Here is a 19,686-nt window from a genome sequence, read left to right on the forward strand (position 1 = left end):
TAGTAGTCTACAAAGGTTTGAGCCTCGCGCGCGTATTACGGATATAGAGGACTGAATTTAACATTTGAAAAAAAAAAATGCAATTTTGAAGCTCATTTGGAAGATACCTTGAGTTAGTAGTAAGTTTTCTGGCAAATGTTGGGGGTTCGTGAGCATTCCTGACATTGCTGAAAATTATGATAGCATCAGATTGCGAGGTTGCTAGTGTAATTGAATGCTTTGTTGATTGTTCGTTAACTCTTGATTGCTTGTAATACTTATGAATATTTTAGGTGGACACCAGTGTTGGCAAAATCATCAATCAAATGATATTTTTTCGCACTCATACGCTCTCAATATCACGCGCGACATTGGAACAAAATATCATGCTTGATATTGATTTTACAAGCTCCTTTGATATTGCGAGACTATTCACAACGTGCAAAAATCAAGCTGAGAGTTGAATCGACGAAAAAATGATTCTGTTGCACATCGTTTTCTTAGAAAGAGAAAGCATAGTTTGCCATCTCTTTTTACTCTTCACCGATGGCAGACACGAAGTGACTGCTGCCAGCCGTTATGCAGGTTTCGGTTGCCGTCGGATGTAAAGCAAAAATCATGAAACTCAATCTCACCACAGTTTGTTGAGATTTGTAGCTGGTGAGTTTTGATAGGTTGATATTGCGAGCTGCGATATCACAGCTTGCAAAATCAACCGCAGTTGTTTGCTTGTTGATTGTTGACTACTAAAATCAAGCGGGATCTTGGGCATTGGTGAGATTTGATTTTTTGATATTTTCCGAACACTGGTGGACACAAAGGCAAACTAAGAGGTGGACGACTGAGCTTTTCCACATTCATATCGCTGTGAAGCAACTGAAAGCTCTAGAGGAAATTTATATCTGTAACTGAAACCAGTTCGATTTTGTTTGCAAACCTGGTATAATTGTCATATTTAATTATCTTAAAGATACATCGTCCAGCTTAAACCTTTGTAGGGGTAAGAGGCCCGAGCAAAGTAAAATGTCAAATTGATAACAAGTTCTATTACCCGGTTATCACTTTTTGATAACTGAATATGTTATCATTATGGTTGAATTAACAGCCAACAAAACAAAAATGATAACAAAAAATTACTCGTTGGATATCACAAAAATAACTTATTTTGTTATCATTGATAATATCTTGATAACAAATTCTGTAAGCCATACAAATTTATTCCATAAATTTCAAATCATGTCATCATTTTGATATCAAAGCCTTACGCTCATAACTGAAATATGATTAGAGATTAAAAGCACTATTTTTTATTGTTTAAATGCGAATAATATTTAAAGTTTTGAACTAACCTTGCATCGATAATAAATATATAGTGATTTTTTCATGATTACAACTGATAACAAAATTGATCAAGGCTTAATTATCAGCGATAACAACTGAAAACAAAATGATATCTGGGATAACAATACTTGTTATCTAGATGATATCGGGTTGTTATTCTACTTTTCTCGGGGGTGGGACCATATATTGAGCATCTGGCCGTGTTCCCATTTGTTCTCAGGCAGGTAATATTGGTACTTGAGAGGAAGAAAGAAATAGAACAAGTTAAGTGTGAGCCGCATGCGTTGGCTAGTCGTTTGGGTCATGGTGTTGTGTTCCCTTTTTTATTTTCCTCTATTTCGCTGTCAGATTGCTTAACCTTCCCCCCAAGCTATTATGAGTGAAAAAGAGAACCCATATTTGGTAACCTCTCGCGAGCGCAATTCAAAAGATATTAATAACAAACTAATCTAGAACTGGGCTCAAACATATCACATTTTCTAAGACTGATCATGATTAATATAGTATGAATAATGAGAATTGTATGAAGAAAAGACGATCCCAAAAGAAAGTTCCCTAACAATAAAACTATTACTCTGTGCTAATCTGAGTTATTTCAAAATGGGAATCCATACTCAGAAACTATACCCGATCTCAACAAACTGTACCGAAATCAGAACAGCAACTACTCGGTAGGATTTTGACATTTCTATTTAATTGTATAAAGCTACTTTATATCGAGCTCTTTTGAATAATTGCAACATGTGAATAATGCAGACAAGTTTAAAATTGTTCTAGAGCCAAATTAGTCTTGAAGGAATACAACCGAACAGCTCAGCCGCTCTGAACCCTTCAAGTATGAACATTATGCTTTCCCAATATGGTACATTCTCTCACTATTAACCTGTCATTTCTAGCCTATCTGAACTATTTAATAAATCGAAACCATAACATGGGTTACGCTCCCCTTAAGTGGGCCCTCCGCATCCTATCTCTGTCTAGTCTGAAATACCAAATGCCAATGGTTTGAATGTATCAATATATAAATTGGAAATGACGTTCAATCAAATAAACCCATACCCTACTCACTTGGCCAGGTTTCAGAATCGTCCAGTGGGCAGTGCGCTGTACACTCCAAGTTCCCTTTTTTTCAAATTCGCCCCAAATTTGATATTTTACCCCTTTGAGTGTTGATTAATCACAATGAAACATTGTGACACAGCACGGACTTGACTAGATTATTAAATAATCTAGGTCCTATTTAGGATTATATCTGAAAAATCCAAATCTGGCCAACGCCCACCAGTACTAGTACTCGGAAATTAAGTATGAAAATATTATAAAGGACAAAACTGAACAAACTCACCAAATCTGGCCAAGTGAATTGTGGCCTGATGTGTTAGAAGGGAAGTTGCAATTGTAGACGGTTCGCTTCACGGGGTAATCCGGTTTGTGGTAGATCTTGCACGGAATGTCCCACATGTAGTCTTGAAACACTTCTTGGCCGTTGTGCGGATTGACACTGTGGAACTGGATTCAGAAAACTCAAGTATACGTTCATCACCAATATCACTTTACTGTTAAAAGAAACCCGGAACAACGTGAAATCGAAAAACTTGACGGGAGTAAATTTTTACGCTTCCATCTACAAGCACAGCACACTTCAATCCACCCGGATAATCGAGTCCGACCTGTATATCAAAAATGATAATTGAAAAGCTATGGGACTGTAACTGGATAATTTCAAAATAAGTTGTTATAATATCAAACCAACAACAAATTTCTTTGAGCTGCTTAAGATAAAACCAATAGCAAAATAAGCTGTTAAAGAAAAGTTTAGATTGATAAACATTAAGCATGGTTTCAACGAATCTCGAAACCTAGCCGGCTGCATGTATGTCGTGTTGAATGTGAGAAGAGGAATTTGGTAACAATTTGATACTTAACAAGTGTTTTTTTTTTAACTATTTTAATTCAGCATTATTTTGAATAACGCTAACCTTTGTTCAGTTTTTAAACATCTAAATCTGTGGTGATTTTAATCAGCCAAAGCTTAACAGCTATATATATTTTAAGCTTTTTAAGGCATTCATTATTTCATTATTTTTCCACCCTTGCTCAAATCATGGAAGATCGCTTCATATCTGATATTTTTTATGGGACTGCTTTTCCTTATTTCGGCTTGCTTATTGGATTTCAATATTTATATTGCTATTATTACCATTTCATTTTGGGATTCGAATCGGCAGTTGCTAATTTACAGGTGTTAACCAAACCTACTGGACCACTCCAGCATATGTGTTGCAAATGGTATGATCATTAGCTTGAAGCACGTAAAATTGAAGTTGAATAATAGCTACCGAAAGAGTATTAAACAGCAATTTAGAATTGTAATCAACAATTTGTATGCTAGTTCAATGATATAAAGGGTGTCCCACATAAATTTCATCACGGAAAAAACGCTGTAGACGCTGTAGGGTACTTCCCTTTGGGTATTTCTCTTGAAAATTTGGGTAGAAGTAGTTTAGAGTGCATTGTTTACACTGTATTTTTATCGCTTCAGCATCTGGCAAATCCTCAACTCTCTCATCGGGACATCGGAAAACAACTCGGAATCGTGCAGTCAACGGTGAGTCGTGTGATTAAACGTTACTACAAAACTCTGAGCATCGAACGGAAGGAGAAATGCGGTCAGAATGGATGTTCTATTAGTGATCAGGATCACAAGCTTGTCGTGAAAGCGTTTAAGCGGAATTCCAATGCTTCGGTCAGGGATGTAGCCAAATGGTTGAATCTGTCTTTTGTTCAGAGAGCCAACGACCGGGAGAGACTGCATACGTACAAAGTGCAGAAGGCTCCAAATCGTGACGAACGTCAAAATACGGCGGGAAAGTCACGGGCCTGGAAACTGTACACTCAGATGCTGACGAAGCCTCATTGTCTCATCATGGATGATGAGACTTACGTCAAGGCGGACTTCCGGCAGCTTCCGGGGCTACTGTTCTTCACCACCCAGCACAAGTTTGATATTCCGGAGGAAATAAGGAAGCAGAAACTTTCAAAGATTGCCAAGAAATACATGATTTGGAAAGCGATCTGCTCATGTGGTAAACGGTGTGCGCCGTTCGTGACTACCGGGACTATAAACGGGGAGATCTACCTCTATCTACAGAAGAAGAAAAGGTGTTTCAGGTGTGTTGTAAAGCTGGTTTTTCTTTTCTTAAATCGGTGATGGGGCTAGTAGAGTGTGTACAATGGGCTGGAGTGTACTTAAAGTTATCTGACCTGTTTTTGGACGTGTGGTTTCGGTGATTTTTGTAATACGCTGCAGGGTGCCGGTGGGGGATAGTTTTCCACCAACGGCGGGCGCCATAGTGGTACGGCGTATCGTGGTTTCGATGCGATATACCACGCGGCGTGCGTCTTGTGTATCGCGTCGTCGAGCTTCGAGAACGAGGGCACGAGATAGCAGATTACCCCACGCTGCTAAGGTGAGCTTCCGATCGGTGGGAACGAAGGTTCCACCACGATTTTCACCTCAACAGGTGGCTATCGACGGATAGGTGGCGGTCGGGTAGCGCCGGTATCGTTGGGCGGCGTCGAATCGTTGGGGTTCTGTCCGATAATACGATCGACACGTGAACTCCGACGCCCGGTCGAGTCGGTCTGGTGAACGGGATCGGCCGGTTCTATTTTTCCGTCCCGAGGGGTGCACCCTTGTTTGAAGGGCTTAAATCTTCCAACAAATTGTGTTTTATTGTAATGTCTCACAGTTTGCTACGGTTAATTGCAGGGATGTATGTTCAGTTACGTGTGCGAAAACTTTATCATCCACGTGTATTCCACGTAAACCTCGAATGCGCTTTTTTTGAGCTTCGATCTAAATAATAGTTTTAAATTTTAAATCGCACTTTTACATTTTTTTTTAAACTACTTAGCAGCTTAAAATTTCCAGCAGAATTACAAAGCTCGTTAACTTTTTCTAACACCATTTCCTACTAATCTCTGCTCTTACCCGATCTAGCCCTTCATGCAGTTTGAACCAATAAGTATCTAATTAGGAAGAGTCTTTCTCATCTCAACCCGAAGTCTACCTTGTTGAAGTTCAGTTCCCATACATGCACTTAGCAATGGTCGATATTGTGAAAAATATCGATACTTGAGTATCGATATATCGAATTGGAATGTATCGATATGCTCAAAATATCGGGCGAAAAGTATCGATATTATCGATATTGTCGTATCGATACAGGTTTTGGAGAAGTTTCGTTTTTCTAAATAAAACGGCAGGGGATAAAAAGTAAAGAAATGTGTTATCATAATAGAAACAATTGAAAACTCATGGAATATATAGAAAAAAAAAATCATAACATTTCAGATCATAATTTACTCCTTGAACCAGTAGGTGTCTTCAAGAGAGCTTAGAAACACCAACTTCGCCATTCTAAGAGCGTTGAGTCTGAACCGGTTTTTACATGTTCTGCCATTTCTGGAGAACAGTCTTTCAGACGGTACAGATGTTACCATCCTTGAGAGGTAGTCTTTTGCGATCAAGAAGAGATGTGGATATTTGCTTTTAATGATACTTCAGGCTCCAATAGGATCAGATGATCTAGGAATGACTTTCTGTTGTAAATAGTTACGAAGCTCTCCAGATATTCCGCTAGATTGGTTGGATTTCCTTGATGCCGTTTTTTCCACACAAATAAATGAACAAGTTAGCTACCAAACGGTCGTCAATGTCCCACAAGCTTTGTTTGCTGCCTTGAATCTGGCATGGTTGATCATCGTTTGTAATTTCTTCATTTGTCAATGTGTGCTCCTGCTCTACCCTCTCTTCTGCTTTAAGTTTATCGGAAACAACTTTCATCACACTCGTTTGCTCTAGTGGGTCTAAGTAGAACGATTTGAACCGATGGTCCAACAGCGTCATAATGGAGAGTCCGTCTGTTGATTCAATAAGCCGGAATCGATATTGGAATTGATCCAGCAAAGCCGTTTTCAATTCAATAACGTTTCCAGTTTTTTGTTCCAATTGAATCCAAGACCTGCAATATTGAAAATATTAAAATTCGGCTTTGGTTCACATTATAAAGCATAACGTACATTTTTCATGATACTCATTAAGGGAATTACTTTTCCTGCCAACGAGCCCTTTTTGGCTTCGAGCTCCGTTATGATATACATGATTGGTTGAAGGATATTGCGCATGGAGACGTTGTAATGCCTTAACAGGACAACTCTGACATTGTCTGTCAGTAGAATTAAACTGTCTAGCATATGGTAATTATTGGTCCACCTGCTCGGTTCATTATTTTTCAATTTTGAAGCTCACACTCTGTTTTCCAGCCTTTTCTGTAGCGCTCTCAGCTCATCTGCAGCATTTGTTGAGCTTGAGCTTGAGCTTGAGCTTGATTGACCGCCCACGGTTGCTACTCTGTTATTGCCAGATCAGCTGTAATTACACAGAGAACCAATAGACGATGCTTGGGACTAGCAATCATCCTCAATGTGTAAAAACTGGTGATCTTAAATTAGGCAATACCAGCGCCGGCCGCGCCCGAACACAGGTCAAGAAAGGAATGGGAAGGATTGTGTTGACATGACACTCGCTTTGATGGAAGCCGAGAACACCTCTGCACTTCCACGAGGAATCACTGGGATGTTGGATAAGAGGGTTGGGTTTGCAGCAGGGTTCGTTTTGGTAAACGATAAGCTGAATTGATGTCCAAACGATCATATAACGCGAAGGAGCTTGGGACTAAACCCACGGTCTTCTGCTCAGTAAGCAAAAACGTTTGCCACTAGGCAGACGAGCACCTTTTTAATCACCGAGTTGCTGTTATTACCATGTAGTCGTATTAACAAATAAAACGATTGACGAATCTTGAATGTGGATGGGCCTGAGATTAGACTCATGATGTTCTGCTCAGTAAGCAAAAACGGTTGCTCTTAGGCCACCGAGCCGCTCATATCACATAATACCGTTGCTCAATTTTTTGTATCCATTCAAACCCGGAACCAACGACAACAACGAGTTTCGCAAAATACACGATACACAAGCGATTTTACCATAAATCTCTTTGATATGTAAGGACCTGGGACCGCGTTTTTCTGCTCAGTAAGCAGGACACTGTAACTGACGATCTTTCAAATCCGAAAACTAAAAACTACGAAAAAGTACTTAGGCCTTCATTAAGTTCCACTTTCACGCGACGTTCAATGTTTCAATTTGCTCTTTGCGCATTGTTCAGGCTATAAATAGGCTCTTTTCAAAAGTTACGCGAGAAATACGCACAATCGTCGCCTACCTCGCAAAACTGGTTCCAAACGACAACAAAGGCATAAGCAACGATGGATTGTTGAACTTTGCTGGCTGGTGTAGTGCTGCTGAAAAAAGATAAGTCTATTATTTTGGTTAGTGATCGTTTGGATTTGGGTCACCCCACGTTGTGTTTAGGTTAGTATAAATAAATAATACTATTTAGTCATATAAATCACCACAGCGTTATCGGTTTTCGTTTCTGGATCTTTAGTTGCCTCTGTGATATACTTACTTGCGGCATACTATTTTGGGAGTGTATATGAGCGTGTACCATGTACGGTAGCTCATCTCTCATCGTAATGGTGGGACATAGTAGACAAATTAGAGAGAAAACAAGGAGGTATTAGTATTAGTTATATTTAAACAAACAAAACAAAAGAAGAGAAGCAGACAAATAAAAAAGGGATGAAGTAGATAACAAATAAAAGAAACGTAGGCAGATTATTAGAAAAGGCATTATCCGAGACTCGGCAATCAAATGTCACTCCCGCCGAGATCTCAGCGAAACCCCCTCCCCGCCGAGACCCACACAGCCGAGCTCGGTAGAAAAAACTAAGTGTGTAGATAGATTAGTAGGAAAATAAATAAAACTACTTTATGACTCAAAGTGCAATGAATGAGCGTTAGTTTCGGGATCATTTCAGTGTTAGAGTTATGTTAGTTTTGATCCGTAATCAGCCCTGCTGACCCCTCCAACATTAGTTGCAGGCAGTGATTGTTAGATAATGCGGCACTGTAACTCCTACTATTTTAGAGGCATGATTCGTCAAGTTTATACAACTCAATGTTTCAATTGAGCCAAACTATCTATCTTACAATTACAAAAGCAAACCGAAACTTACAATTATATGCAAATGCAAAATGAAACTTGACACATCATCGTCAATCCCTTTATTACAGGGCAGGGCCTGACGATTTGAATCTAATTTAATTTTGATCAGTGAACGGGCACCATATGGTACATTTTCTCACCATGAACCTATCATTTCCAGCCTATCTGAACTATTTAATAAATGGAAGCCATAACATAGGTTACGCTCCCCCTAAGCGGGCCCTCCGCATCCTTTCTCTGTCTTATCTCAAATACAAAATGCCAATGGTATGAATGTATCTATATATATTGGTCAGGCTTCAGAATCGTCCAGTGGGCAGTGCGCTCTACACTTCAAGTTACCTTTTTTTCAAATTTACCGCAAATTTGATATTTACCCATTGAGTGTTGATTAGTCACAATGAAACATTGTGACAGAAGTTGAGGTTACTAGTGTATTAAATAATCTAGGTCCTATTTAGGATTATATCTGAAAAATCCAAATCTGGCCAACGCCCACCCTAAACCTAAACCTGTTCTAATCCACCTGAAATGACTAACGTATGGAAGACTTTGACTACCCAGCCATGCAATAGTCTCATTCCGTGCCTTATGGCAACTTGATGATTCTATTGCGCTCATCTTCTTGCACCACCCAGGGGAGACTTGGTCCTGTACCCAATGCTTAGCTTATCTCCTTTCCACTCAGCTACTCGCAATTTCTTGTGATATAGTGGGCGGAATATTATTATATGAGACAATTCAATGCAGACGTCTTTCCAAATTTGGCAGATCGACAGGTAATCGGTGAGTTACCACGATAGTTGCTATTCAACAACTCGACAACGTCCCATCGTCAACGCCTGCTATGAGAATTTCCCATTGCAGACGCCAACGAAATGACGTCATCGAGCTATCGATAAACTACCCTGGTTATCGCCTGGTACCTTATAGCACGATGCTAGGAGGCGAACCGGAAGAATCGATGAGCTACCTCTCCCAACTCAGCTCATCTGCAGCATTTGTTGATCGTTTAAAGTAGGTCACGATGCTACGAATTTTTGACAATAATCCTGCAAACTTTTTAGCCACAGTAGCCGTTCTACTGAGAGAATGAGCAGTACAAACAGAGTGTCGGTCATTCCCCAGTAAATCACGCCGGTCATTTCCTTATACCTCATTTTCTCGATTTCTTTTGATTTAAAACGTTTATTTATTTTTGAATATTTATCAAAAAATCATGTCCCAACTTGTTCAAAATATTCGAAGTCATAATTTTCAATCAATCAAAACAAATAAATACATAAGTTAATTTGATATTCCATTTTGTGCATGTAGCTTTGAACTCCTTTACGAAGTGATCTTTAGTATGAGAACCCTCTAAGGGGTGTGTGCTAGATCATGCCCAAATAACTCTTACTGTTTCCGGTGTCTGTTCACACATCTGCTTTCATACTGTATTTGTCACAGCCTTTGATTTTCAATTTTATTATTTCGCTCAATGACTATGACAATGACAATGACGGTAAGATATTAAAAATTAAATTATGTTCAAATTTGCATCTAAAGAATCGATATAACAAAATTCCGATGTATCGATATAATATCGAAATAAAAGTATCGATGCACAGAAATATCGGGCTTTGGAGTATCGATACAAAATATCGAAATACCGGCTCAAATGAATCGATATTATCGCCCATTGCTAACATGCACACATTCGGACGAATTTATCCGGTGGCATAAACTCTACCTACCAATCGTCATATGAATTCCTCGTTTGACTTTCTTTGTTGGTTTGAATCCAGAAACGTGGAACGCGATTCGCTCGTGTGAAAATAGTAATTTAATGGGGTTGTGTAGGATTGTATTTTAACTTATTTTTTTTAATACTTGTAAGCTTGTTACAAGGGATGGTGAGGTGGGGATAGAGAATTAGGCATAGTGACAAATACATGGAAAGGGACGGGCGTGGGATTGAACTCCCGACCTTCTGCTCAGTAAGCAGAAACGGTAACCACTAAGCTACCGAGACTCGTTTCAAGAAGCAGTGTTTTGTTTTCATTGTTTGAATCTTTATCAAATACATATTTAAGAATTCTGAATATTTCTGGCTTATTTCTGAGGCACAGTTTTGAGAAATTTGCTCCATTTTAGTTAATTATTATTGTTGTTAAATTTTTAAATTATTATGATCAGTTAAAACATATTTCGTTTGAAGTCTTTCTTGGAACTACCATATCATTGTTCGTGCCACACAAAACACAAATTCATACATCGGATGGCATAGAAAGCTCTCAATTTGTTACTGTGATGCTCGCGAAAGAAGCCAACAAGAAGCAAACATATGTCAACTACTCAGTATTTTCCTGCGTCGCAAAAGTCAGCACAAACTCATATATTCTCACTGGAAACGAAACAGAAAACACATCACACCACCGACGTCAACAACTGTGAGTGACGATTGACTTGCAGCCACCTAACCCTCACCACCCTTACTTTTCGATTTTACCACCCAACCCACCACATTCAGCATCAACATTCAAAACACGGAGAGCGCAAACACATTCAAACGTCAGAAGCTTTTTTCCCCGTATGTTTACTTTTCTTTCTTAATTACCACCGCTTTTCTTAAAAGCCCTTCTCATCGTCACCGGCCGCCACCTTCGTTCACCAGTCATTCAGTCAGCTGTGAGCGCTCCCGCTCACACGTGTTCCCTTCGAGCGAGCCGAACCAGGGGTGGTGGGTGCCACCCGTTTCATATGGTCTCAAAAGCAGAGCGATAGGGTGAGTCGCCCACTTTTCGCCTTCCCTTGCCTGCAGTTTCAACCGGCAATCACCAGATGTCGGTTTTCCACCGAAGGGTTGTGTCTTGGCTGCCGAGAAAATTACACTCTCCGATCTTCTATGGCTTTGTATTTCCCAAGGGGGAAAACTCCGATATGAGTATTTATGTGAGCGTGTTTGTTTTTTCTTCCGTTCGCTGATACCGCCGACCCAACTCATAAGAGTGCTTTTTTATAATGGTTCAGCCGCCGAGTTGGGGTGCTTTTGGGCGCTCGCTCGCTGCCTGCTCTCACACAAGTGAATGTGATGCATAAGCATAAGTTATAGGCGGCGTATGCAAGGATCAGACGACGACGGAAGGTTAAACTTTGGGCGTTGAGTGTATTAAATCAATTTGCGTACAGAGCTGCGGGGGTTTATTTCATTTCACGTAACATCATTCACTTTTTATGGACCACATCCTTGCTTGGAGGGCGAGCGGTTTATTTCATTGCTGGGCACACATGGCTCGTATCGTATTCTTTTGGAGTTTTTTTTTTGCTTTTGGTCTGTATCTCCTGCGGCCACTCCGCTTCTGAGAGACGGAGACGATTGAGTTTTGAAGTGGGGCTTAGCCTGGATGAAGATGCTGTTTTGAGATGGTTTATTGGAAGATTGACTTGTTTGAAGATTGTTTGAATAGAGGGAAAGTTTTATGTAGCATACGTTTCTAATCAAGAATTATGTTGTTCTCAAAAACTGGAAACTGGCACTTTTTGGAAGTTGATGGCACTGCAGCTTGGATTTGGTTAATTCACTCGCTAACCGTTTTCATTAATTATTTCCAGTTTCGGTGTAAAATTATCAGTCCTCCAAATGATCATAACGATGATGAATCTCATACAGGCTGTGAGATACTAAGGTAAGCATCTACGATTCGAATCGAATTGCTGGGAGTACGACAAGACCAATGTTCGTGACCTCTACTTATACCCGTAGTATCTTCAATATTTCTAACAATGCGATGATGTGACCGTGAGTTTCTTTCATGTTACGTTTTCTTGGCGGGATCTACTGTTACGAACTATGTTGGAGGTTATGTGGCTTTCAGTCTTTTGATGCTCAAAAACGGGGTTTTAAGTTTTCATCTGACGTTTCGGTCACATGTATTGTGCCTTTTTCAAAGCATCTGTGTAAATATGTTTTTTAAATACAATGTTGGAATTTCGTTTTCGATTTCCAAATCTAAATTCCGTTTTAGTGTTAAGAGCCCACAGCATAGACACAATTGTCACGATGTTCGGTATCGTATGCTACAAAACAAGATCTCATGTTAGCCGTACGTCATACTCTCGAGGACATTTCTACTCACTTGACCACTCCAGTTTTGCGGTAGTGGCGGGAAATTCAAAATGAACTGGCTAGCAGGACTTGGGTGTAGTTTCTCGTTTTGGTGCCACTTTAACTATGGCGGTACCGATACGTTTTGTGACTTTTGTGCTCTTTGCTGTGTTCGTCTACTACACCTATTGTTTTTCACTGTGTGAAGAACACCACCATAGTGCAACTCAAATTGTCTGTATCTGTGCGCCTGTTGACATTGTGTGGTGTGTTTATAATGTGACATGTTTCAAGTATTGGTAGATTTTGTTTTTTAAGACTAGAATCCAGTATCTGTGTGCGATCGAATGCGAAGACGTGTTGATTGGTTCCGTTCTATCGATCGATTGACGAGGCGATTTATTAGTTTCGCTGGGTAGTTGTTCAGCTTTAGTTAGGAGAAGATCATGTTAGTGGCTGTTTTGAGTCGACGTTGGTGGAGAAACTTTTTACTCGATGAATGAAATTTTGTGCCACATTCACTTTGAGTTGCAGTAATTCAGAAACCTACCTGATGCGATCGGTTTCATGTACCATTCGGTTTTTAATGTCTGGTCAGCCCGTCGTACCAGAAGCAGGTCTTAGAACGGAATTCGTCCTTGTTTCTCCACCTCCACTGTGAACTGCATTTTTTTGGGTGGTATAGGTTAAATGTTTCCCTCACCTGTTCGATTTTCTTCTCTGGCACGGCCAATATCAGGTCATCGACGTACTTTTTCAACACCGGGGGCTGGAAATCGAGCCTTGACACTGTAATCCGCAATGATGGGTGAAAGCGGATTACCCATCGCTGTTCGAAACACCTGGCGATAGTGTTGTCCTTTGAACCGGAAGTAGCTGCAGTCAATGCAGAACTCCGTTATCTCCAGAAACATGTCCAGGTTGATGTTTGTGTGTTGCTTGATGTTGTCCCAGTTGTTGATGACGTCATGTAGTACCAAGTCCTTAGGGATGCACGTGAAAAGTGACACTACATCCAGGGAAATCAGGACGTAGCCGGGCGGAACCTGCACGTTATTGATGCACTCACAGAATATGAATGAATTTGGCACGTTGTACACCCAACCGGGGGATGTAAGATTCGCTTACAATTATGTGTGATTCATCATCAGAGGATGTTAGTGGAGACCACATGAACCGAGGATGCGATATACCTAGCTGCGGTCCGATGTAAGAAAATTGGAGACCGAAAAATGTGGAGTGTATTAGTGAGTATAATTAATTATGTCGAAAAAAAATAGAAAAAAAGGTTGTCGGACTGGACTCGAACCACGGACGTTGCGAATATCAGACCTGTGCTTTCTCCACTGCTCTCTCCATGCTTCTGAATATGGTTAGCCTAAAAGCAAACATGAAGCGCTCATTTTCTCGCATGCTCGACTTCGTATGCTTTTTCTGCTGGAGAGATTCGAGACAAGTGTGTGCGTCGTTCTACAAGCTTACTGGTATAGTCGAAAGCGTAGATGGAACACGAAATAAAAAAAAAAAACCATTACATTGCCTGCATGGTCAATTTCTAACATTCGTTGCGATGTTCATGAACAGAGGATGATAGGAAACGGAACTAACATTCATTGTAATAGATGTTTGGTTTGCGTGTATCTACCAGCGATGGACTTCTGTATGATTTTACCAACGAACTGCGAGAGTGTGTACGAAGGTGACATCATGCATGGTACTACTGGTCTCAACGGCAAACCCTCTTTGTGTGCCTTGGGGGCACCGTAGATTCGAGGGAACGTGGCCTTGAACGTCTTCAACTTCATTTCGGTGGCCCAATCGATGAGTTTCAGATCTGCTAGTCGCTTCGCGAATTTATTGTATTTTTGCTTGATATCCTTATGTTGGATCTCGATTCAGCTTCTGGTGGGTGTCGTCATCGTCTATCATCCGTTGCAGTTTCGCCTCATACTCTTCACGTCTCATCACCACGGTTCTGTTCCCTTTGTCCGCCTCGATGACTACTATCTCGGGGTGTTACTTCAGAAACTCTTTCGTTGACTTGGTGTAGGTACGGTAGAAATTTGTCACGAGGTCGTGCCTTCCCTTTTCCCTCTCCGCGTGAAGAAAATTCTGGATTTGATTCGCAGCGGCGCATCTATTGCGTTCTTGAACCTCTTCCACTCGAACGACATTCTCCACATCGGCGATCAGGTGGTAGATAAGAAGCTCATTCATATCTGTGTATGGCAATGCAAATTTCGATCCCAGGCTTAACAGCAGTTTGACTTCCTTCGGGATTGTGACGTCGGTGCTGTTGAGGAGCGATTTTTTGTTGTAGCTTGGGGTCCTGCTGGTTGTAGCTTACAGCGACAGCGACGATGATTGTGTGGTACTTTCTATCGGTGCTGATTGATGTGTTCCGGACGTGTCTGTCGAAGAACGAATCTTGGCCATCGAAGAAGCGCTTGCTTTCGCTTTCTGGGATGCTCTGACACTGGCTCTTAACACTAAAACGGAATTTAGTTAGTAAGTAAAATCGAAAACTAAATTTCAACATTGAATTAAAAAACATATTTACACAGATTCTTTGAAAAAGGCACAAAACATGTGACCGAAACGTCAGATGAAAACTTTAAATCCCGTTTTTGAGCATCAAAAGACTGAAAGCCACATAACCTCCAACATTTCAGGTTACGTTTAAGCGAAACGGCGATGTCAATGACGGCAACTTGCATAGAGTCTTTGTCTTTAACCATACACCGAACCGGGAAATGTAAGGAAATGACAGATTTTTATGAAAATTTGGCAGAATTTGCAATGTTTCGTGACATGAGCAGATTCTGTTATGTGGTCACCGGAAGGTTTTTAAAATATTTTTTTAACATTTTTTGCAAGCTTATTTTTCAAACATAGTTTGTTTACCCAAATTGCGTCTAGAAAATCATCTCGATAAGGTATTATACAAAAATGTGCATTCGTGAAAAACTTGCTTGTACGCTGCAGTTCATTCCAAAAACTGCCATTACATTTTTTGTATGAAACATATGCTGTGGATATAATAAATCCAACCTTATATTGGATGCAAGAGAAATTTATGCTGCATGTCACTTGTGGGCAGCTTACCGTTGCATTCGCTATGGGCAGCTTATCATTGCGCTAGGCTGTATGCACTTGACTCATACGATGAGTCTTGAGGTACTCGCGGGTGTACTTCCCCTAACAGATAGTTTCGCTGAACTGTCTTTCCGGTAATGTCCATTGGTAATAGAAAACTTTATAGAAGCTGCTCGACCGAAATCCTCAAACAAGATTAATTTTTTTGTACCAGGGTTGTTAATCGATAACTCGATAACGTCTTTTCGTTAACGTTTGCAATGGTAATTTCTCATTGCAGACGTTAACGAAAAGACGTTATCGAGTTATCGATTAACAACCCTGGTTTGTACTATGAGTACATGACGCTGAAGGTTGGTCCTTCTTCATTCATTTCCAATCGTGATTGCTTTAAAGCTTGTTCCTCTGTAAATGTTGATCTGACCATGATGCAAGAAATCCATTGAATACCAGATCACCATGAGGTCGATGGTTGTTCCCTCAATTTTTGCAATCAAGTACAGTACTTTGACTATATGTTTAGTATTACTTCTGGGTGAAGTCAACGATTTACATAGTTGAAGATGCTAATTTCAAATAACAGACTAAAGTGGTAATTTTTATACGATAGATGAAGGAGGTGAAAGTCTAGAGTTGATAGTTCCGTTAGAGTACGGCAGTGTGAAAATTGCATATAGAAAGTAGATAGCGAGCTAGGACAACTTTTAAGGAAGGTAAAAATCGGTTATTTCATCTCTCTTTACCAAAAATTAGCATCTTCAACTATCACCGATAACAGTTTTTTCACAGATGGGTCAACCATAAATGCTTCCACTGGATTTTCTATAATCAGTCAATTTCATAGCTCCTCCTATAAACTGCAGAAATCATGCTCCGTATACATTGCAGATCTCGCAACTATATTTTACGCAGTAGAGCGAATTGCCTCACTACCTCCTGACAATTATTTCATTTTTACGGATAGTCTTAGCTCATTGAAGGCTATTCGTTCAATGCGGCTGATGAAGTACTCCTCGTATTTCCTGCCTACTACTACTGTGCTACTGTACTGCTACTGTGAATGAGCCTAGACAAATAAACAAACTATAAAAAAAACTTCTATGGCATTTGTGGGGGATGAAGAGATGCGTTGACATGGTGCGATCCCATGACAGTAGAAGTTTTTCAGAAATTCATCCAAAATACCACCGTATAGTGAAGACGATCTTGGCGATTCCATTCTGACACTCGGTGTAGGCTGCTTTAGCGAGTGCTGATCTGGTAAATGTCCTCAAAGTTTATTGTCAATCATGCCACTGGCAATTATTTGTGGACATAATCTTATCCTGGATGGCTATTATATCTTCAAACACTGGTGAGCGTTCACATCGGGTCGGCAACAAGTAATGCGACTTTTCCGATGTTCGGTTGTTCGAGTTGATGGGAGTTGATTCCATGCGATGCCTTCCTTTTCCATGATGAAATCTACTACTCCGCAGCCCTGTCATTTGACTGCAGTTGAGGTCAGAGTTCTCCTACGTGAGGTGAAACGTGTGCTGTAACTTCTGTCAGCAAAACAAACAGATCGGTAGAATCTGAGTATAGTCGCTATATTCATAGTCTGGCGGATAGAATCTCGGGAACCAATTGAGCTGTTAAATAGCGGAACCAATCGAGCAAATCACGACCATCAACAGAGAAGAGAACATCAGCTATTGCGATCAAAACTTCGGAAACCCTTTTCTCGTGACTCAAGGCTCGCCTATGCAAACAAACACCAAGTTTGGGTTGGAAAATTTTTCCCCAATCTGATGATTCTGGTAATTTGCGTTCGATCGGCGAAGAAAGAATAAACAACATTTTGTTTATAAAAGTTGATAAAGGTACTATATGTTGGTATGTTGGTCTACAATAAATTGAATTGGTTCCGTTTTTTTGATCGATTGAAATTCTATCCGTTAGACTATAAATATAGCAACTATAAATCTGAGTGGTGAGGAGTCGATCATTTAGACACAATCATAACAGTTTTCAAGTTATTTTGCTTGAAAAAAAAAACTTTTTTTTGCCTTTGTTGAGGGCGTTGAGAACGTTCACAAATTGACGGCAAAAATAAAAAAAAAACTCCTAAAATAACGTATGACTGCTGTAAAAACCGCTTATGAATTTTAACCACAAACAATAAGTAGAGGAAATGGATGTAATGTCGGCCTAAATTCCTCTAATTTGGGCCAATACATAAATTCAGCAATCGACTAAATTTTCAATAGTGACCAAAAATATTCATCAGTGACACGTTTATCTAGATAAATTGATGAATAGCAGATTTTTAGCGATGAGCCCAATCTTAGATCCATAGGCCAAAATTAGTGCCATTTCCCCTATGAATTCAATTGGTTTGCCTGATAAAACAATAATAATGACAAAAAAAAGGAAATCGAAGCAGACTGAAACCAAACCATGGACGTTGCGATTACGAATCCTGTGTGTGGCACTCGTATGACAACGCTTGGGAAAATTGAGTGGCTAAAGGCAAATAAGAGCTACCTCATGTTATACGAAAAAAAAATCATAAGTCGCCGATGAAATTCATATGTGTCGTTCATAAGCCGATCCTTATGAAATGATGTAGTCTATTTGTCTCAGTGTAAGAAACTGATTAAAAGCAAGTCAAACCATCGCATATGCTTTTGCTGCTTTCCCTCAGACCCGTTTAATTTCATGTTTGAGTTTTCTTTAGCTAAGCGTGACTGCCTCTCATTCCAAAGAGTCAGTGGGTTCAATACCAGTAGGCACCGTCGAGATCTTCTGAGGCATAAAATCACCCCAGCAGGCCTGCGTTCAATCCCAGTTGGCGCCGCCGGGATGTTCTGAGGCATAACATCTCTGATCACGCCTTCTTTCGGAAGGGAAGTCAAGATCGACGAAAAACAAATCAAGGAAAAAATAATAAGATCCTTAATAAACAATTGGAAGATCCTTCAATCAAGCTGATCCGAATTGGAGCTTGCCGCCATTGGACGGAAAGTGAATGATAAATTACGTGCACTACTGCCATCTTTCCTGTTAGCGTATAACTCAATCTTCAGTGACTTTTTTAAATGGACCGATAATTTGCCTAAAATGGTCGTTTTTGATTTATTTATTCATTTTCTCATTTTTATTCACCATAAAATACATCCACTCATCTATGGTTATGAGTCAAACTGCACAATTACTTGTTTAAATAAACTTAAATTCATTGCTAGAGGTAATAAATCTGGCAACGCTTTTGCATTGATACTTTCACCATTGCTAGCAAAGCAGTAAAGTTGAAGAGGTCTACTTGGTTATCAATTTTGTTCACCAAGAGTTTTTTAAAGCAATCGTTTTGAGTTTCGTGCATTCGATTGCGTGTTATGGTGCTATGCTTCGAAGAATACAAGTAAATAAATACAGTGAGTGTGTTTTACCCAGGAAATTTTCGTTCAAAAAACATGAAAAAGATATTTTAAATTTTCGTATAAATAATGTGTGAATGAATGGAAAGAAGAAAAATACAAATTTACTTACCCTTTGTTGAACCTTAAGGGGCGTTAGCCTTGATGTTGGTCCTGATTGTTGTATTGACAGCATTTCGAGTAACTCCACCACTCAGGGTAGAATACATTTTGTGTGGTGTTATCCACGAAGTACTGCCTCAGTTATCGCATCTGGTCAACACTAGTTACTGAATTTTAGAGCAATCCGATGTCTCCTCCATCCATAAGAATGATGTCCTGCATTTATTGAATATGACTCATCCCGACTTCTTTGAACGCGCAGCCGAGCTAGCTTAGAAATCTTTAGAGGAGAAAATCAATATTTTTTGATCTGTTCTCAAATCTCAGACTTGAGATTATTCGCCTATGAGTGATACTTTGCAAAACTCAACTGCGCAATATTCGCCGATGAGATTTTCGCATAAAAATGTATTGCTTTTTATTTTGGCCTTTTTCATTGTCATTGATTTATTCAATTTTATCGATGGAAAGCTAGCTAACAAAAATACTCTCTTTTTTTCCTCCAATGTCAGAGAACTTAGATCCT

The 19,686-nt window shown here is 39.8% G+C and overlaps 1 pseudogene; it reads right to left on the reverse strand.

Moving 5' to 3' along the window:
• Positions 1-5,617: 5,617 nt before the first annotated feature.
• Positions 5,618-14,348, reverse strand: LOC135699160 (uncharacterized; annotated as a pseudogene).
• Between the last annotated feature and the right edge of the window lie 5,338 nt (positions 14,349-19,686).

Source organism: Ochlerotatus camptorhynchus, unplaced genomic scaffold (assembly GCF_037179485.1).
Source record: "Ochlerotatus camptorhynchus isolate MF236.1 unplaced genomic scaffold, CSIRO-AGI_Acam_v1.1 ptg000010l, whole genome shotgun sequence".
NCBI lineage: Eukaryota > Metazoa > Arthropoda > Insecta > Diptera > Culicidae > Ochlerotatus > Ochlerotatus camptorhynchus.